The following is a 20,367-nucleotide window of genomic DNA, read 5'->3' on the forward strand; positions in this document are numbered from 1 at the left end:
ATATTGGGATGGCCCAAATCCAGAACCTTTAGGACAGCAAATGCTGGTGAGGATGTGGGACAACAGGAACTCTCATTCATTGCTGGTGGGAACGCAAGATGGCACAGCCCCTTTGGAAGAGAGTTTGGCAGTTCCTTACAAAACTAAACACACTCTTGCTATCTGATCCAACAGCTTTGCTCCTTGGTATTTACACAGAGGAGCTGAAAACGTATGACCACACAAAAACCTGGCCGTGGATGTATTATAGTATCTTTATTCATTATTACCAAAACTTGGAAGCAACCAAGGTGTCCTTCAATAGGAGAATGAGTAAAGAAACCATGGTGCATCCAGACAATAGAACACAATTCAGTGCTAAAACGAAATGAGCCATCAAGCCACAAAAAGACATGGAAATTCATATCACCGAGTGAAAGAAGCCAATCTGAAAAGGCCACATACTGTATGATTCCAACTATATGACATTCTGGAGAGGCCAAACAAGTGGAGAAAAGAAAAAGATCAGTGGTTTCAAGGGGTTGAGGTGGGGAGGGATGAATAGGCAGAACACAGAGGGTGTTTAGGCCAGTGAAGCTGTTCTGTATGAAATTATAATGGTAGATACATGTCACTGTAGAGTTTTCAAAACCCATAGAATGAACAACACCATGAGTGAACCCTGATGTAAACTATAGACTTTGAGTGACAATGATGTGTCAGTGAAGTTTCCTCAGTTGTAACTAGTGTGCCCTCTGATGTGCGTTGTTGGTAACGGGAAGGCTATATTGTTATTATTGTTATTATTGTTGTTGTTATAATTATGAGAGAATGCATTATTAACCTCACTTGACAAATGAGGAAGCTGAATTTAGAAATTGTAAGCAACCTGCCCAAAGCTAAACGGGTGGCATATACTTCCCTATATTATGGAGGAGGAGAAGAGGCCCAGAGATGTTAATTAACTTGTCCGGGGTCACACCGCTATCGAGTGGTGGAGTTGAGACTCAAATCTAGCTTTTGAACAAGTCAGAACTTTTGTCCTTAACTATGGCCTGAGATCATTCTAACATTTTTGCCTCCCTTCATTGCGTGAGAGCAGGGAGGATATGGAGCCGATCAGCAGAGTAGGCTGGTTGGGAAATTTCTGGATGAGGAGACTGAGGCTGTGAGAGGCAACTTGCCCAGGTGATAGTTACGAGATAACGGAGCTGGGACCAAGACCTCAGAGTTGGCTACAAAACTCGTGCTCGCCTCCGTACTTGCTTAGTGTGTTTATTTGCAGCTTTCACAGAGGGAAGGGACAAGCACAAGCTGTAGGTGCAGGTCTAGTCCACAAAACTCCCATCGAGAGTAAACGCTTTAGCCTCATCTTACAAACGCTGCAACTAAACCTTTTGTGTTGGACTGTGATGAGTGGCGGTGTTTCATTTAAGAGATTTCCATTTGACCTTTCTGGACACTAGTCACACAGAAGAGGCAGAAGCGTACTTGGAGGTCATTGTCACGAGAGTCGGTTTTGGGGGGAGGGTGTCCCCTTCTTTCGTTTGTCTTTCTCACAAGTGCTAAAAACGAGTGAGATGTAACATAAAAATTACCGTATAAGGAAATCACCGTTCAATGCAGACATTGCGTGTTGCACAGCTGCAGCTCATGGCCAAAACACCATCAGTTCTGAAAGTTTGTTGTCCGGTTCTGCAATTACCCTGAGCTTTATGTCCAAGTTCTTTCTGACAAGTCAGGGAAAGAGAAAGAGCTCCAGACACGGTGGTTCTTAACCCTCTATTTCAGTCTGATGTCCGCGACGGATTGAATAAACTGGTTTCGGGATTCTTGAAGAACCCACGGAGCATTTTGTATAGCTGATGGTACCACACCACACTCCAGAGTCGAACTCTATCAGCTCAAGATAAGTTGGTGATTTCAGTCTTTCCAAGGAGCTCTGAGAGCACTTAGCCCCATCTCCAAATAACACATTGCTATTAGAACTTGGTAAGTATTTCTCAATAAAGCCTCACCGGACACATCACTTCAAAGCAAGGGGAGAAGATAATCAGAAGTTACAGAGATGAGGAAAGGTGGTCACACTCACCTGGATAAGGTGAGGGCGCATCCTGTGTAAAGTTTACGTTCTTAATAACCTTTTTTCTTTCATTTTTCATGTCTTTATGCCTTCTGCTGTCTTCCTCCTCTCTACCAACATTTTCCACTTCTTGCCCCGCTAAGTATAAACCTAGGAAGAAAACCGCACCATTTCCATGCATCGGTGGGAAGAGAATGTTCTTTTGGGTAGGGTTACCTGGATTTACTCTATTGTTGAGTGAGGATGGTGGGGTGGAGCTGCCTCTGGGATGGCCCAACACAAACCACAGTAATAATTGTAAGCTGCTACTCACCTTGTTGAAAACATGTCATGTATTTGACTTGAATTAAATCTCACAATGACTTCATGAGACAGGGATTATCCTTGCCCTCATTTTATAGACGAGGGAATGAGATACAGAGAGCTTGATCTGTTCAAAGTCAGGCGGCTTGTAAGTGGCAAAGCTGGGATTTGAACCCCAGCAACCGATATCCCCCATTACCTTTTGAAAGTTGGAGTTACTGTAGTAACAAGGCCACGGATGAGCCAGCCCATATTTGGTTACCCAATGTGAGCCATCGTCACTGCTTTCTTGTCACCTAGTGGATGTTAAGGCCAACAGTAAGCCAGGCCATATTCAGTTGCCCAATCTGAGCCTTCATCACTGTTTTTTGCCACCTAGGGTACGTTGTCAAGTACACAGTGTAAAATGTTTCCAAATTAGAGTCTTTCTCTGTTCCCTCTCTGACAGCCCGGTGTCAACACTCCCCAGCTCCAGGAATAGCTCTGTAGCTATTGCGAAAATATTCTTTCCCTCCCTCCTCCACTGGCTGGTTTCCAAGTGCTGGGTTATGGGTTTGGGAGTCTACCCAGTGTGAACCTGTGGGATAAAACACAATTTGGAGCCGCAAAGGAAGCTGCTCTTGGCAGCTGGGCCCAGAAGGGAGCAAAGTCACGTCGCCTGTGTCCCTCTGGATTCCCTCCTGTGGAGAGACACAGGTATTTGCACAACATCTTTCCCCGAGGGCTCAGAAACATGGCTTGTACCAAAGTCGGCAATGTTATCCAAGGTAGAAGCAAAAATCCTTGAACTTTGAAGACGGGCAGACGAGATCTCTCCTCCCGGCCCTGTCCCCTTATCAGCTGCGCTGACTTATGGCAGTTACGTGGCCTCTAGGGCCTCAGTTTCCTCAGCTGTAACATAGAAGTGGGCTTTTTCACAGAGTTCTTTGAAGCTGATGTCAGATCTCGCATGCTAAGCGTCCCGCTGAGAGTCTGCTATGCAGTAGCAAATACGTGTCCCTGCCTTCTCTTCGAGGGTCTCCAGGTGTCTGTCCTTTCTGCACTCACATCAAAAGCCTTTCTCTACTCTTTGGCTACTCGTCCACATAGAAACGGCCCCTGTGAAGTTGGGTCTAGATAAACACACGTTGGATTGATCTATTTCTACCGACTTTTCTTGTGGGTCTAGGATTGCAGTAACTTCGAGGGGTGGTGCTGGGTGGCCATAAGGTGGCAGACGATGTCATTTGTACAGTTTGTTCTCTGATGGAGACATGCATAAGGGCAATAGTGAGAAAAGTAGAAAAAAATTGGTAGGTAATGCGTGTTGGGGGGATGATGTGAGTTGGGTAAATAAGTAATAGCTGTGCTTTCCCCCACTCGGAAGGCTGCCCACCCCACGAGAGAGCACTGTGTCTAGATAAACACGTGTCATAATTTGACGAGTCTTGGATGTCAACTCCATGCCTGCCTTGCTGACTTGACCAGTACTGTTCAACAGAAATCTGACGAAGGCCACGCATGTAATTTCAGATGTTCTAGCTGCCTTGTATTTAAAAAAAAGTAAAAAGAAACATACAAAAATTACCTTTAATAGTATGTTTCCTTTAACCCAGTATAGTAATGATATTATGTTCATCTGGGTATCAACGTAAAAAATTACTAGTGTGATATTTTATATACTTTTTTTCATATTAAGTCTTCCAAATGTGGTATGTCTCAACTAGCACATCTCAGTCTCAACTAGCCTCCTTTCAAGTACTCATAGCCACCCATGGCAAGTGGCTCCCATGTTGGACAGTGGAAAGCCAGATGGTGAGTCCTTGGGGGAAGACACCTGTCTTACCTTCTTTGATGTATCTCTACTCTAAACATCCTTGTGCCTAGGACATGCCCTATGCCGGGTCAGCATCCAACCTTTCTCGAAGGTTGCCCTTTTACCCTCTCTTGTCACCCTGAACCTCTAGCTGGCACCTTCCCATTGCTGGACTCAGTAAGAAACTCATTCACGATGCACCAGGTAATTACTCAACTCAGCGCTGATGCGCCTTCGGGGTCTCCCGACAGACTGCCTTTGGTCTCAGACAGCCCACTAATGAGCAGACACTGAGGGAGTGGACGCAGTTAAAAGGACGCAGCAGAGAGTGAGAAAAGCTTGACAGGGCTGGATTTATGTGAGGAGGTTGAGAAAGATGGACTGGGCGATGCGCAGAGAAGGCTGAGCCACGCGAGGTGTTCAGACTATAGCAGACACATGAAAGGATGTGCTGAGAAGGACAGGGACCAATTATGCTCATTAGCCAGGAAGCAGGGGCTTGATCTCTGGTGGGACCATTGAAATTATGATGGAGTCAGAGTTCAGCTAGTCAATGGCAGAGAAGAAAGAAGTGGACTGTGGCCTCAAACACTACTGTGTCCGCTTACAAACCCCGTGACCTTGAGTATATTACTTAATCTCTCTGCGCCTTGGTTTTGCCATCTCCAAAATGGGAATAAAGTTTCAGCCTCCCAGGTGATCTTGAGTATTCAGCAACATAGACTATGTGTTCCCCAGGGCTGTGTTTGGCATTAGAGGTGGCATTCTCCTTCAGCCCCTTAGGATTCCGTGAGGGGGTATGCTGTGTGGTGTTGGTAGGGGCTAGGGACTCTCAGACCCTTAGTACAGAACTCAGTTCGGTCTTTGGGCAGCTCACGGAACTTAAAGGGAAGAGAAGGTTTCTGGATGTCCTTGCTTGTCTCAGAAAATAGTCAACTGATTTCCAAAATTAGAACACATTTAGTTTGTTAAGTACTTTAAGACCAGGTAAGAAAAGTTCAAAAACAGGAAGTTCAAAACAGGAGAAATCAATTCTGGGTGGGAAGGTGCAGGGAAGAAGGAAGGAAGTGTATCTTGTGGGGGTGCCGACTATATGCCAGGCACTCTTTCATGTACTATTATATTCATATACTATTCATAGCTATTGAATTCTGCAGCGTAGCTTTCATTAATTCCTCCTGCCCCTTCTTTTTTTTTTTTAATTTTTTTTTTTTTTAACGTTTATTTATTTTTGGGACAGAGAGAGACAGAGCATGAACGGGGGAGGGGCAGAGAGAGAGGGAGACACAGAATCAGAAACAGGCTCCAGGCTCTGAGCCATCAGCCCAGAGCCCGACGCGGGGCTCGAACTCACGGACCGCGAGATCGTGACCTGGCTGAAGTCGGACACTTAACCGACTGCGCCACCCAGGCGCCCCATCCTGCCCCTTCTTTTAACTGGATGAGAAAACACACTCAGAGAGGGTTTTATGTAACCCGCCCAAAGACAGGCAGTCGAAATATGGTAATCAGGATCCAAATTCAGATCTGACTCTGATATCCAAGCTCTAGCTTTACCGTACTGTTCCCGCCGGGGGGTTACCAAACATCGATCAGGTTCTGCTGGGCATGAGGTGCCAACAAAGACACTGGAGGGATGTAATCCATTTTAGGAAGGGAATCTTTCCTTCTTACGTTCTACTCCCTCTCCCCAACTCTTTGTCTGGCTTTGTAATTCTCATGAAATCAGACTGTCTGGTTTCAGTGTTTCCCAAAAGTCTGGGGAGAATACTGCTAATGATATGAGGCTGTGAGAAAAGTTGTTCTCTTTTTAATTCTCTTCTGTTCCTTCTGGAGAGACGCTCAGTTTGCTGCTACTCCTTTGGACCTTTCCAGCGTTTGTTCCAACCTTTTGAAAGGAGGAGAGAGGAGGGCTCTGGAACAGAGCTTTGGGCGAGCAATGTCATCTACCTGGAATTTAACACCATTGTCCCACTTACGTGGCATTTTTACCTTTATTGGGTAACCGATACTGATTTCCCGTTGATGTGATGGTATAGTTTCCTTTTATGGTAAATTAAGATAAAGTGACTTAATTAAATATATGAAGTCAATGATGGTATATGCCATCCACAGACCTATCAAAATTGGAACAGTCGTCCAGAAATGTCTGAAATTTGAGAAACACTGATCCAGGCCCATATTGTCCCTTTATGGCAGAGATCAGAGTGCCAGTGAGAAGAAGTTTCTCATTTGCCTACAAACATCCATGCCCAGAGTCGCCTTCGAGCACGACCTGCACGGGGCTTTGGGGCTTGAGTAAGAACTTCTGCCCTATCACGGGGAGTCACTTACCTTCTCAGAGCTTTGTTTCTGATAACTTACACAGATCTCTGGGGTTCTTCAGTAGTTCCCAGGTTTCTGGGGCGATATCTCCCCTCCCTTTGCTCTTTGAGCTCAATAATTCTTAATGGGGCACCTCGTGCTCTAGGTTTGGGAGCCGGTGGCCAGAGTTAGAAATGGTGGAGACCGTGGGAAAGGTTACCATTCATTCAGTCTCACCAACGCTCTCTCTTGTCTGAGTGACTGCTCCAACTGGCCCACAGAACGGGGTAGGGGGACAGCTCTTTTGAACTAATATGACACTGACCCCTTCAGAGGATGGTGTGCGATTTAACCCCTCAGAGAGCTGACTTTACTCAGCGTGGCTCTACACTTAATGTCTGGTTTAACTTTACCAATGGCTGTAGCTCTGTTAGTGACTTCTAGAATACAAGAACAACCTTAGTCCAAGTTGTCCTGTAAATGGACATTTAATTGTGAATAGTATTTGGTCAATTTTCTAATTCTTTCCCGTATCCAAGCAAAGCTAATTAGAAATTTTAATTCTGTCTTTCTAGTCTGGGACCTACCGTGGCAATAAGACCTTATATTACCACAGCCTTGAAGGGACTGAGAAACTTTTGCTCTAAAGGGCAGGATGGTAAATATTTTAGGCTTTGCAGACCGTACATACACTCAAGCAGGGCAGTGTGAACGCAATCATAGACAATAAGAGAAATGAATGAGCTTGCAAGTGTTTCGGTAGGACTTGATTTATGAAATCAGGTAGTGGGTTGGATTTGGCCCACAGGCCACAGGTTGCCAAACCCTGCTCTAAAGTGTATTGATTTTTCTACCTTTTCCACTATGCCACATGCTTACTCACACTCTCAGTGACTTTGATTAGGAAGCAAGACAGCCTGGTGGTTAAAAAGGCTTGGGTTGGGGCAAGACTCTTCTGTGCATTGCTATCCGATATTCTGTGAATCATAAAATGGGTAAAAAATATGCATGCCTTTCAGAACTTTTAAGAATGAAATGAGACACATATGTCACATGCCTGACACATGTTACATGTCATTTGCAGCTCTAATCTCTGTTGTCCTCCCCCAACATGCTATTAAATCAGAATGATAGCCTCTCCTTCTTTGCTAACACTCACAAGGTCCTCATAGAACAAACAGCCTTTTCCACTTCCCCAGTGAGCCTGGGTTGAGCAGACATAATTTCCTCAGGTGCGGTGTGTGGCTGTTCTTGGCTTTCTGGCCTGCTGGGCTCCGCTGAGTCTTGGGTGTGGAGAAAATCAAGCAGCCTCTTCCAGGAACTCAGTGAAAAAGAATTTCTAGGCAGGATGCCTAAAAGCTACACTATGTTCTTAGAAAGCAGCTGTTGTATCTGTTAAGAGCTGACTATGTGAGACCATTGGCAGAAGCTGTTTTTTTGAGGGCTGACTCAGAAGTAGGGCTCCAAAGGCTATAAGTGCCACCACCACTGCCACCATGGCCAAGGACCAACACCACTCCAAGACAATCCTGGGAGGGTGATTTGCTCCAGAGATCTGACAGCTATCCGGACAGAGCCTTCGCCTGCTCTCTGTAGACTGGAGACCCATTAACTCTACCCGGTTCAAGATGAAAAGCGGTGGAAGAGGGACAGAAGAAGACAGGACATCAGCAGGTGACTTGGGCTTCCTTCCATGGCTGTGTCACACGAGAACTCTGTGCAAGCCAAGCTGACTTCTGTTCCTGCTGTTCAAGTTTGCTATCTCGGAATCTTTAACATTCAGAGGTGACACAGCCTTTGATAAATGCCTTTTAGCCTAACCCTTTTGTTTTCTACCGTAGCAGGCTGAGTGAGGTCCAGGGAGAATATGGCAATTGCCTAAAACCATATAGATCTCATGCTAACGTCATGTCTTATGAATTTCCCATTTTGGGGCTGTAGTCACAGTGAGATATATGAATTTCTGTTTGAGAGTCTTCTAAGGATTTAAGTGTTGAATAACTTAGAGTTTCTCCTCTCTTACTTCATAACCCAATTTATCAGCCAGTTCCCACTGTATATACACATACACACACGTATTTATGTGTGTGTGTGTATATATATTTATAATTTACATATTCATTCATTTATTATTTATCCATTTCATAAATGTGGAGTGCCTTTTTTGCTTCAAGTGCTGTAATTAGGATCTGCGTTGTGTGTGTGTGTGTGTGTGTGTAATTGTATGTGTGCGAGCATGTATGCATGTGCGTTGGGGAGGGTATGGTATAATAGCAAGCAGTTCAGATTTGGTCCTTATGAATTTATAGTTTCATGGTTTCTATGGGTCAGAAATGGGAGAAGGGCTCAGCTGGATAGATATCATTTGTGGTTTCCCACTAGATTTCAGGCTGATGTGGGCTGGGAACTTTATTCTTCTGAAGGCTTACCTGGGGCTGAAAGATCTACTTCCAAGTTGGTACTCTCCTAGTGCTGGCCAGTTGGTGCTGGCTGTTGGTCGGGGGCCTAGTGCTTCTGCATGAGGATGTTTGAGTGTTCTCATGGTATTGGTGGTTGACTCTCTCCAGAGTGAGCAATTCATGAGCCCAAGCCAGACGCTGCAAGGAGTTTTATGACCTAACCATGGGTGTTACACATCTTCACTTCTTCCATATTTAGGTGGCCAGTCATGAATCAGGGTGGGAGATGATTCACTAAGGCATGAATACCAGTAGGTAAGGCTCATTGCCAGCCATATTGTAGAATGGCTTCCATGGAATATAAGTGGGAAACATATGCATAATTATCATCCTGTGTGATAAATCACGTAAAATAGGAAGTATAGAGCTTGAGACAGCAAAAGATGAGTATAATTTGCCTTCTCTGAAGTTGGGGGAGGGTGACAGTAGTGGTTCTGTTAAAGGCTTTTTGGAGAAGATGGAATTTAAGCTGAGGCATGACTGTGGAGTAGGAATTAGACAGGCTTGGGAGTGAGGGTGTGGGAAGAGTGTTACAGGCAGAAGGAAGAACATTCTTTAGGTTGCAGCTTGAATGCCACTCCCTCCAAAACTCTAGTCCCAGGAGATGTAGGACAAAAAAGAGTCTTGTACTTAAATAAGCTGGGAAAATATAGCCTACTACAGTTCTTGTGAAAGATTTACAATTCTGACTGATAAGTCAAGGTCTGAGAAATTTTGCACTGAGGAGACCTTTCAACAGTTCCACTCTAAACTTATTTGAACACAGAAAAATGTAATGTTCGATGGGGCACATTTTGGGAAAAATTTTACTAGACAAGCAGGTCAGTACCTTTGATGGCACCATAACCTTCTCAACTATTTAGAGGGCTAGAGAAGAAGCCAAGCTGTTTCCTTACCTGAAGAGTAAGGAGCAGAGAATTCACTCATTTATCCACTTTATTAGTGAACTGTCTCTGACTGTGAGAGATGAAATCTGATTCAAATAGGCCTAAAACCCAAACTGGGCAATTATTAGTTCACATAAGGAGAAGATCAAAAATAGATGTTCAGGCTTACCTGACCCAGGTATTCAAACCAGATCATCAGAAATCTGAATTGACCTTATTCTCAGCCAGAGTCTCCCCAGCTGATGGCTAACAGACCCACCAGAAACTTCAATTCATTGTATGCCAGCTGTGTAACCATGAACAAAAATGATGTCTGATTGTTTCAGCAAAGGCTGATGATGGACATTGATTGGTTTGGTGTAGGTCATAGGCAAAACGTATACAGGGTTATACATTGGCTTCATCTGGGCCAAGTGACATCTTTTGGAGCTAAAGGATTGAGGGTAGCCCTATAAAAAATGAATGGATTTAGAGAGAGAGAGAAGAATGAGTCATTCTTCAAATGGTAGAGGGGAATTCTTAGACCAAGGGATCCAGGCAAATAAAAATAAAAGATGTCCATTCCCACTTCCATAGATTAATTGATCGTTTATTAAATTCAGTTTCTTGGCTATCCATAGAGAATGTATCCTTCCCTTCAAAGGACATGGAGTCATGGATACCATGGATACCAGACTGGGTCACTAGCTGATGATTTTACTTCTGTACCCAGCCTTCCAATTCAAAAGTTTCAATTCATGCCTCAGAGAAGCTAGAAATGACCACCTGACTGTCATATAGACAAAATGACAAGGGTGTTTCTTGCAGGTGCCAAAGGTCTGTGAGTATAATGGTGTTCTAAAAAAGGCTGGGCCAAAGCCAGAGAGGGTAACTCATTCATTCTAAACCAATGGTTCTCACCTGCCTCTAGCTATCATAATCATTTAGGAGGTTGAAAAATACAAATGGCAGGGGCCTAACTTTCTATATTTTTACTTAATTGGTCTGGGGTAGGGCCACTGAACATGGGTCTTTTTCAAAGTCTCCCAGTCTAGGCAAACCATAAGAGACTCTGGAATACAGAGAACAAACTGAGGGTTGATGAGGTGGGATGGGGGAGAGGGGCAAATGGGCGATGGGCATTGAGGAGGGCACTTGTTGGGATGAGAACTGGGTGTTGTATGTCAGTGATGAATTATGGGAATCTACTCCCAAAGCCAAGAGCACACTGTATACACTATATGTTAGCTAACTTGCCAGTACGTTCTATGAAAAAAGAAGTCTCCTGGTCTATTATGATGTGCAGCCAGGACAGAGGAGCATTGCTCTAAACAGACCATAAGCTGCTTGAGAGCTGCTTGAAGATGTGTTCTGATCATCATTGACTCCTTAGCACGTAGCACAGTGCCTCACATATAGTAAGTGCTCAAGAATTACTTTTTGAACGAATGAACAAATGAATGAATGGGAGACTTCTATAAGCAAGAATCAAAACCTTGGTTTCCCCTTTCCTCATACATCCTGGGCATCTCGAAAAGCAAGGGGCAAGTTTTTTTTTTTTTGAAGGGAAAAACATATCTTCCAAGTGCCACGTACAGGAATCTTGGGAATTTTCACAGCACTGTGGTGAGAAAGGTTTTTTCCTTTTCCCCACTTAACTAACAGGGCACTCAATCAGAGAGCACACAAATGATTTGCCTCGGGGCCTCAGAGAGGAATAATGATAGGTTTGTGGGGTCTCTGGTGCAATTACAAGTAAGCTGATGGAAAGAGATTAAGGCTGCAATTTGGAAACATAAAAGGTTAATATAGGGTAGATGTTTTGGACCTGAATTTGATTTCTGGGACAGCTGACCAGCGCTAGATTCACATTACTTCCAGTTGAGAAGTATTATTTGTGTTGATCCTGCCGGAGGCTCCTGTCAGGCCCTGTCAGCTGCCCCTGCCCAAGCTGTTCCTCAGAAGCATCCAGTGAGATGTAGGTTATTCCAATTCTTTCTAGATTGATGGAAGCCACTGTATCAACGGTCCTAGTTTCATGAACTGTTGGGTTTAGAAATTGGTTTTGTTGTATCATTCTTGAGAGAATGGCTGTGAAGCCCAAGGGCCACAGCCACAGCAAAAGCTGCTGGTCTCCAACTGGGGGGTGGGGGGGCAGGGGGAAGGATGCTTCTGTTAGCCCTTCTCTGCTGGATCACTTAGGTCCATCTCTCCTTCCCCAAGGCACTGGTTCTCATGGGCTCTGGAGCCAGGCTTCCTGGTTTGTGCCCCAGCCCCACTCCTGACGGTGTGAACTCTATCGCTCGCTTTACCTCTCTGAGCCTCAGTTTTCCCATCCATCAAATGGGGACAAAATAGTATCTACTCTTCTTGCTGTGAAGAGTAAATGAATATTTCTACACACACACACACACACACACACACATACACACACACAGACACACACACGAATATTCTATTCTAAAACGTATGTATGTCTTAGAAGAACGCTAAACACATTGTAGGTGTCTAGGAAATCTTAGCGAAGTTACATTGCTGGCTTTTATGCATGACTACCCACCACATCTGTCAACATGCCCTGATTGAGCTCAATCCTTTTCTCTCCTCCATATCGTATTCTAGAAAAATCCCATTGGCTAACTTGGCTCATGTCCACCGCCCTGGTTATCTTGGCTGTGAGGCCAGGAAATCTCTGTGAAGGGAGGCCTCTGGGGCTGTGCACTGCATGCTGACATGGCCACCTGTCATGCTGTATGTTCTGCTGTGTTCCATCCTTTACAAACTGAGGTCACATGCTCTTCTCCAGAGGAAACCTTTCTTGTGTCTGATGACTGGATTGGACCTTGGTTGCAGGTGCCATGCCCCTTGAAGGATGTGGTCTCTAACCAGTTACTTCCTCCTGGTGCTGTACCTGTCCATCAGCCCTGTTTCAGCTAAGTGTCTCCCCTGTGCATCTGTTTCTCTTTTGTTTCTGGACAGGAATTAAAGAATTGCTTTTAAGTGTCTGTCCTCATGGTCAGACCATAGTTTCCATGAGGGCACAGGCCATTCCTGTCTTTTCAGCTTCATATTTCCCTTGCCAAGCTCAGTGCATGGTCCATGATCTATCTAAATTCATATTTATTAACCTTTTGTTGGAGGCTGTGCTCAACCCTGACTATGCATTGGGTGCCAGTGCGATAGAAGGAAGAACAAGAAACGTTAAAATTAGAGAAACTTGAAGTCATGTAATTATGTTGCTAGAAGTTCATGCAGTCATTCAACTTGGGTCTCATGGATCCCTCCTGAGGTAGGGATCTACTGGAAGCAGTAATGACTCTGAGAAGTTGTTCCTGTTCCTCGGAGGGCCCTCAATACCCAAAGGTTTGAGAACCCAAATAGGTTCCAAAGCCGGAGCAAGTCTTGAGGACTTTCCTGTTCAACGTAAATCCACAAAGTGTCATGTCATCGAGTGATCCTTGCTTCTTCCTGACCCATTTCCAGCTCCTGGTCCTCACCCGCATAATCTACACTGGGCATATGTCCCTTCCTCCATCTTGATCTGATTCACATCATCGGCTTGTGTGTGTGTTCCCATCTCTGACCCTCATCCATGCGTGTAGATATCTTCCTGTTCGACTCTAAGGCTGGCTTCCATTCCTGGCATACCACTCCTGGCTACATGTTGAAACCCATTTCTCCAGAGAGGCTTGACACCTGCTGTACAGAGGAAACCACCAGAGGATGGCTACATAACTCGGAGGAATGTACCTGGTACTTGAGAGCTTTTAAGATCCCTTCCAACTCTGGGGTTCTATATCAGAAGAGCAAAAAGCAGATAAGGGTATCGTCTCAGTGTAGCACTCCTACAAAGTGCTCAATGAAAATCCGCTTTAAAGTGATATAATAGTTTATAGTTGTAGAAACCTTACACACTTTTTTTTAACTTGGTCCACATCTGTAGGAGGCATTTACAGTCCCATGTCATGGATGAGGAAGAGTGGGTCCCAGAGATGTTAACTGATTTACTCAAGGTCAACAGAACATGTCAGCACATGAACATAGATTTTTTTGTTTCTAAATTTATTCTCTTAACGTGGTTTACATGGAAGCATTTGAAGGGAGGAAAGGGAAGAGATTTGGGGAGGGGGAAAAAATGACCCACCCTGTGACTTCCCAGAAATGTAAGAGAGTCTTTAACGTGTTGTATAGTTTTCTAAGAATTGATCCCACTTAAATACCACATTTAAAGGTGGGGGAAAGTCTGTAATAGCCTGAGGCCAAGAAGGCATGTGCACAGAAAAAATTTCTTGCTTTTCTTTAATTATGCCATTACAAAAAAAAAAAAAATCCCACAAAAGGATAAGCGTATATTATTACATTTTTACCTATACTGGCAATTAAGATTGGGATCTGGATGACTACTAGAGCTTGTAATGAGATTATACTCTCCTATTAAAAGCATGATCCAGTGGTGTAATGAAGAACGTTTCATTTCTACTTACTATGCTGTTGGTCTTAGGGGGAGCTGCTAAAAGGCATCGAAAGGCATTTTCAGTGAGGAAGATCCACACCAGAATGTTACGGTGCTTGTGAGGTCCAAAGTACTTAGAATTTAAATGTTGCTTTGTGGTATTTTGTATTCCCCCCCCCCCCCCCCCCCGGCCAATTCTGTCATTCCACTTTGGAAATGTTCACTGTTTTTCCTTTCTTTTTTTGTTAGTATATTTCTGAAGGGCAGTGCTATAATTTCTACAAATAATAACTGGAATCAGCCGAGAAATATGCTCCCCTTTGATGCATTAGAAGGTGCTTGGTAAATTCTCTAAGTACCATGACAGTAAAAGATATCGTTGTTATTGTTATTTGTTGGGGAACATCATCAGAAAGACTGATTGACCCATAAGCTAGACCTGAGCCCTCGGAGGCTCCTCGCCCCCTCCCGTGTCCTTGGAATGTGGGTTCTGCTTGCTCTTCCTGTTTATAAAGGCTGCTCTAAGGACATGGCCTTGAGGGAGTGGTGTGGTGTTGAAAACACTGCATGGTATATGTGACTGTGCCCCGTTAGGGTCTTTGCTATTATTGAAATTGCCACTTATTAACCTGGAGTAGCCTGCCTCTTTCTTCAGTCTCTGCTTGTCCACCAATGGGGGTTGGGTTCATATTACACCTGGGAAGCTCCCAGTAGGGTTGTCGACCAACACTATTGTTCAGGTTTATTTTAATCTTTATAGTATGTCAAATATTATTATTATTATTTTTAACCTAATTGTCCAATTGCTATCGAAACACACTGGTTTCAAAGCTTCATTGACATTGATCTTTTGTCTGGGAGCCATTTTATATTTGAATTTTTTAATACACTGTCCATAATAAGGATTCTTTGGAGGCTGGGGGCAGGGGTGGGTGGCAAGTGACAATAAGCCTTGAACTGGCTGGCTAAAGAAAAAAAGCCTTTTTTCAAAGCTTCGTTGACATTGATCTTTTGTCTGGGAGCCATTTTATACTTGGATTTTTAAATACAGCATCCATAATAAGGATTCTTTGGTGGTGGTGGGGGGGGGCGGGAAACAAATGACAATAAGCCTATCTTGAACTGGCTGGCTAAAGAAAAAAAGGCTTTTTTCTTTTTAAGTTTCTAAAAAGATACAGTTATGTACAGGGCTCTCTTAAAAAGTTCTTTGGGTTTCTCTCTCTTCCTCTACTTCTCTGCCTTTCTCTCCCTCTCTCTCAACCTCTGTTTCTCTCTCTGAATCTCTCTCTCTTCTTCCCTTCCTCCCTTCTTCTCTCCCTTTCTCTTTGTTTCTCTCTCCCTCTGAATCTTTCTCTTTCCTTCCATCTCAATCTCTCCTCTCTCTTTCCTGAATCTCTCTCTCTCTCTCTCTCTCTGTCTCTCTGTTTCTGTCTCTCTCCTTCTCCACTTGGCTTTCCTGTGTGTTGTCTTCATTTCTAGGCCTCTTTTCCCTAGGTTGCAGCTGGATGGTCCCCAGGAGCGCCAGGCTCAACTTTCTATCTACCATTAAAGGTGCTCTGCACAGAGAGCAAAACTTCCCTAAGATTTCTGCAAAAACTCTGATGGGGACCCTTATTCTTCAGGCTTGGATGCCATGCTCACTTACAGCCATTCTTTAAGACTTACTCTTCACTGTGCAATCTGGGCCACAAGACCACCAGAGAGAAGGGGGAAGGAGTGGTTCTTCAAAGACAGGATGTTACCAGAAGTGAGATGAGAAACTAGTCCACGTCCATAGATGTCATGTAAAGCAGCTCTATCTAACGTCTCCCAGGGCACAGCCTTGATGGGCAGTTCACTACCTTTTGCTGACACCTGTGTTAATTTTTGGATAGCAATGAATCTCAGGAAATCCTTCATGCCATTAAAGCAGAATTTCTCTGAACTTCCAACCCTGGTTCCAGGTTCAACCTCTGATATCAACACTAAACAAACCCAGCAAGTTTTTCATGGAATAAAGCCCTTGATACATGGAGACAACAGGCTTGCCTCCACGAAAGCTTCTTTCCAAGGCAAACTTCCTTTGCTTTCTCAATGTTTTCTCTTATTTTATTTTAATTATTTTATTTTATTTTAAGTTTATTTATTTTTGAGAGAGAGAGAGAGAGTGAGTGGGGGGGGGGGTGGAGGGCAGAAGGAGGGAGAGAATCCCAAGCAGGCTTTGTGCTCTCAGCACAGAGCACTACTGGGGGCTCCTGAAATCATGACCTGAACCACTTGAGTGCCCCACTCATATTGTAAACTAGAGTTATTCTGATGTCTTTCTTTCTCTATCTTCCGTCATATTTATCCAATCACCAAGTTCTCATTACTCTGCCTTCTAACTAGGTTTCCACTATCTTTTTTTTTTCCATATCTTTTTTTTTCCATATCTTTTTTTTTCCCCTTTAGGCATTGTTTTCATTTATAGTCTACAATCAGCCTGAACACAGCCCTAATCTTGGGGTGTACCCTAGATATTCTGGGGTGGGTAAATCTATGATTCTTATTTTATAACTATTTGACTATTATAAAACACATACATTAATTCCATTTCCTCCTAAATACCTTATTTGTTTAAGCTTGTTAGTGATTCTGATTCTGGAAGTTTACCATGATAAACAATTAGCTGCACCCTTAACATAATTTCAGGAGGTAACCAAAAAGCTTCAACTTCTTGAAGAAGCCAGATCTGACTTTTGCAATTAAAAATTATTTTTTCTTCTCTTTTATTACTATTTTTTTTAATCTTAACTTATTTTTGAGAGAGAGAGTGCGAGTGAGGGAGGAACAGAGAGAGGGGGAGACACAGAATCCGAAGCAGGCTCCAGGCTCTGAGCTATCAGCACAGAGCCCGACGTGGGGCTCGAACTCACGAACCGTGAGATCATGACCTGAGCTGAAGTTGGCCGCTTAACCGACTGAGCCACCCAGCTGCCCCCCCCAAAATTATTTTTTCTTTTAAATATGAGTATAGTTGACACACAATGCCAAAGCATATTTTTTAGTTTTGTTTTTCCCATCCTTCTCTTTTATCCAAGTTCATGTACACACAGAGTTTACGTATGATTTCTGTCTTTCCCAAACTTGTCATGGTCTACTCTGGAACACTGGTTTCTCAATTTTAGTCTTCAATACATTTAGTTGTGTAGAACAGGAATTCACTAAGGATCCAATATGTGCCAGGTCCTGCCCGTAGGCATTCAGCAAGTCAAGGAAGAGAATTGTACCTATTTTATTCCCAGGTTGTACATAAAACCTTTTGCCAACGATCCCTTGTAATGTTCATCAAATATATATTCTAATTCCCTGGATGAGAATAAGGGATTGAGGCCTGGGATTTGGTCAGTTTTGGGAATACAGAGATGGATGAGGCTTTATCTTTTCCCTCAAGGATCTCACGGTTCAGTGATAGAGACATATCAGTGGCTGAATGTCAATACAGTTATTTCTATGACAGCAGTATGCACCAACATATGATAATTCAGCAAAAAGGGCACCTAGTCCAGTTTGGGGGAGTAGGAAGGCTGCTGGAAGGAAGTGATATTTGGACTGAGTCTTGGCAAAGTGGAGAAGCAGCGAGATTTTGGAGAGAGAAAACTGTAAAGACACGGAGGACTGAGAAACAGAACACAATCAGCACTTCTTGGTCCCTTAAAGACTCGAACAGAAGCTGGGCTTAAAGACAGGTCATTCCCCCCCCCTCTGCCCCACCCCCCCCAAAATAAATAAAGACAGGTCATTCCCTGGCTTATCAGTGCCCCTGGGGAATTTGGATCTCTTTGTGTATGCATGTGCTAAGGGAGCACACTCCCATTACTCTTTAAAGAGTTCAAGATTCTCAAAAGCCTTATTTTCCCTTTTTTCTTTATTATTATTAATTATTATTTAAATTTTAGTTAATATACAGTGAAATATTGGTTTCAGAAGTAGATTTCAGTCATTCATTACTTCCATCCAACACCCAGTGCTCATCTCAATGTGACCTCCTTATTGCCCATCCCCCATCGAACCCATCCCCCACCCACCTCCTTCCCTCAACCCTTAGTTTGTTCTGTATCATTAAGAGTCTCTTATGGTGTGTTTCCCTTGCTTCTCATCACCCGCCTCCCATATATTCATCTATCTTGTTTCTTAAATTCCACATATGAGTGAAATCATATGATATCTGTCTTTCTCTGACTTATTTTACTTAGCATAATATATTCTAGCCCCATCCATGTCATTGCAAAAGACCAGATTTCATTCTTTTTGATGGCTGAGGAATATTCCATTGTATGTATCTATATCTATATCTATATCTATATCTATATCTATATCTATATCTATCTATATCTATATCTATATCTATATCTATATCTATATCTATATCTATATCTATATCTATATCTATCTATACCTATATCTATATATCACATCTTTATCCACTCTCCGTTGATGGATATTTGGGCTCTCTCAATAGATAGTTTGGCTCTCGTTGATGATAAAACTCTTATAAATATTGGGGTGCATGTACCCCTTCAAATCTGTATTTTTGTACCCTTTGGGTAAATACCTAATAGTGCAATTGCTGGATCATAGGGTAGTGCTATTTTTAGGTTTTTGAGGAATCTCCATACTGCTGTCCAGAGTGGCTGTATCAGTTTGCATTCCCACCAACAGAGCACGAGGGTCTATTTTCTCTTGTCCATCAGTTTCAGCCAGTAATTATTGAACACATTGTATAAGCCAGACACTTTGTTAGCTATTTCACATCCATAATTTTATTAGGCTCTCATAACAATCCTTTGAGCTATATCTTGGGTTAGGGAAAACTAAGCATCCCCCAATTTCCATTCCCCACTATTTATATAGTGATAAAATCCCCCCATCCTAGATACATAGCTGTCCAGAATAACACTAAATTCTCCCAACCTTCCTTGCAGATATATATGGCCACATGACTAAGTTCCGGCCAATGGGATGTAAGCTGGGGTGTTATCTGGACGTTTCCAGAAACTTTCCTTACTGGAGATTGGTGTAAATGTTTTGTTCCTTTAGGCATTTATATCTATTGAGTTGAATGTATGAAGGCAGGTGTTGGATCAGCCTTCTTAAACTACGGGGTGACCTTGGAAATAGAGTCCCCTTGCATGGAGGGAAAACAAGATAGGAGGAACTTAGGCTCTGAAATCTATGCAGAGTGTAGCTGCCAAAAGTCCCTGACTGTCTACCTCTGCATCTTTTACAGATTAGAGAAATAAACGTCTACCGTGTGCAGACCATTGTTATTTTTGTGTCTCTGTTTGTTTCAGCTGAACTAATTATCTCCATTATACAGATGAGAAGAATGAGGCTCAGAAAAATGGAAGTATCTGCCCATGGTGTCTAGCAAGTGTTTGAGACATAGGCATGCTGATTTTAAGACCAAGGTTCTGGGGCGCCTGGGTGGCTCAGTCGGTTAAGCGTCCGACTTCGGCTCAGGTCACGATCTCACAGTTCGTGAGTTTGAGCCCCGCGTCAGGCTCTGTGCTGACCGCTCAGAGCCTGTTTCAGATTCTGTGTCTCCCTCTCTCTGACCCTCCCCCGTTCATGCTCTGTCTCTCTCTGTCTCAAAAATAAATAAACGTTAAAAAAAAAAAAAAAAGACCAAGGTTCTTGTCACTATTCCAGACTGTTTCACTTGCTGTGATTTTTTTCCTATTCCACTTCAATTAAGTTATGATTGCCTAAGGCTGGCCCTCAATACAGTTTGACCCAGAAGCCGTTTAATGTTGATGTGATTTAACTCTAATTTTTAAGAGATAACTCTTGGGTTTCTTTACTTCAGAAACCTAGGAGCTGAAAGATTGGTAGGGCGATAGGGTCAAGAATGTTCATTAGGCACCATGACAGCAAATTTTGTTATCTGCATTTTATAGTACAACCTATTGTTTATCCAATCATCTTTTAATTAATTAGTAATTAAAGTCGGTAAGGATGTGAGGATGCCCATTAATAAAGCTGAGCAAATTGTTCTCATGGTCTGAGGACGGGTGAATTTCAATCATTGCTCTCTCTCTTTTTTATTTACAGTCCAAATCAGTTACCTTTCTTATTATACTTTATTGTTCATTTTTGCCAGTAGT

Source organism: Leopardus geoffroyi, chromosome C3 (genome assembly GCF_018350155.1).
Source record: "Leopardus geoffroyi isolate Oge1 chromosome C3, O.geoffroyi_Oge1_pat1.0, whole genome shotgun sequence".
Lineage (NCBI taxonomy): Eukaryota > Metazoa > Chordata > Mammalia > Carnivora > Felidae > Leopardus > Leopardus geoffroyi.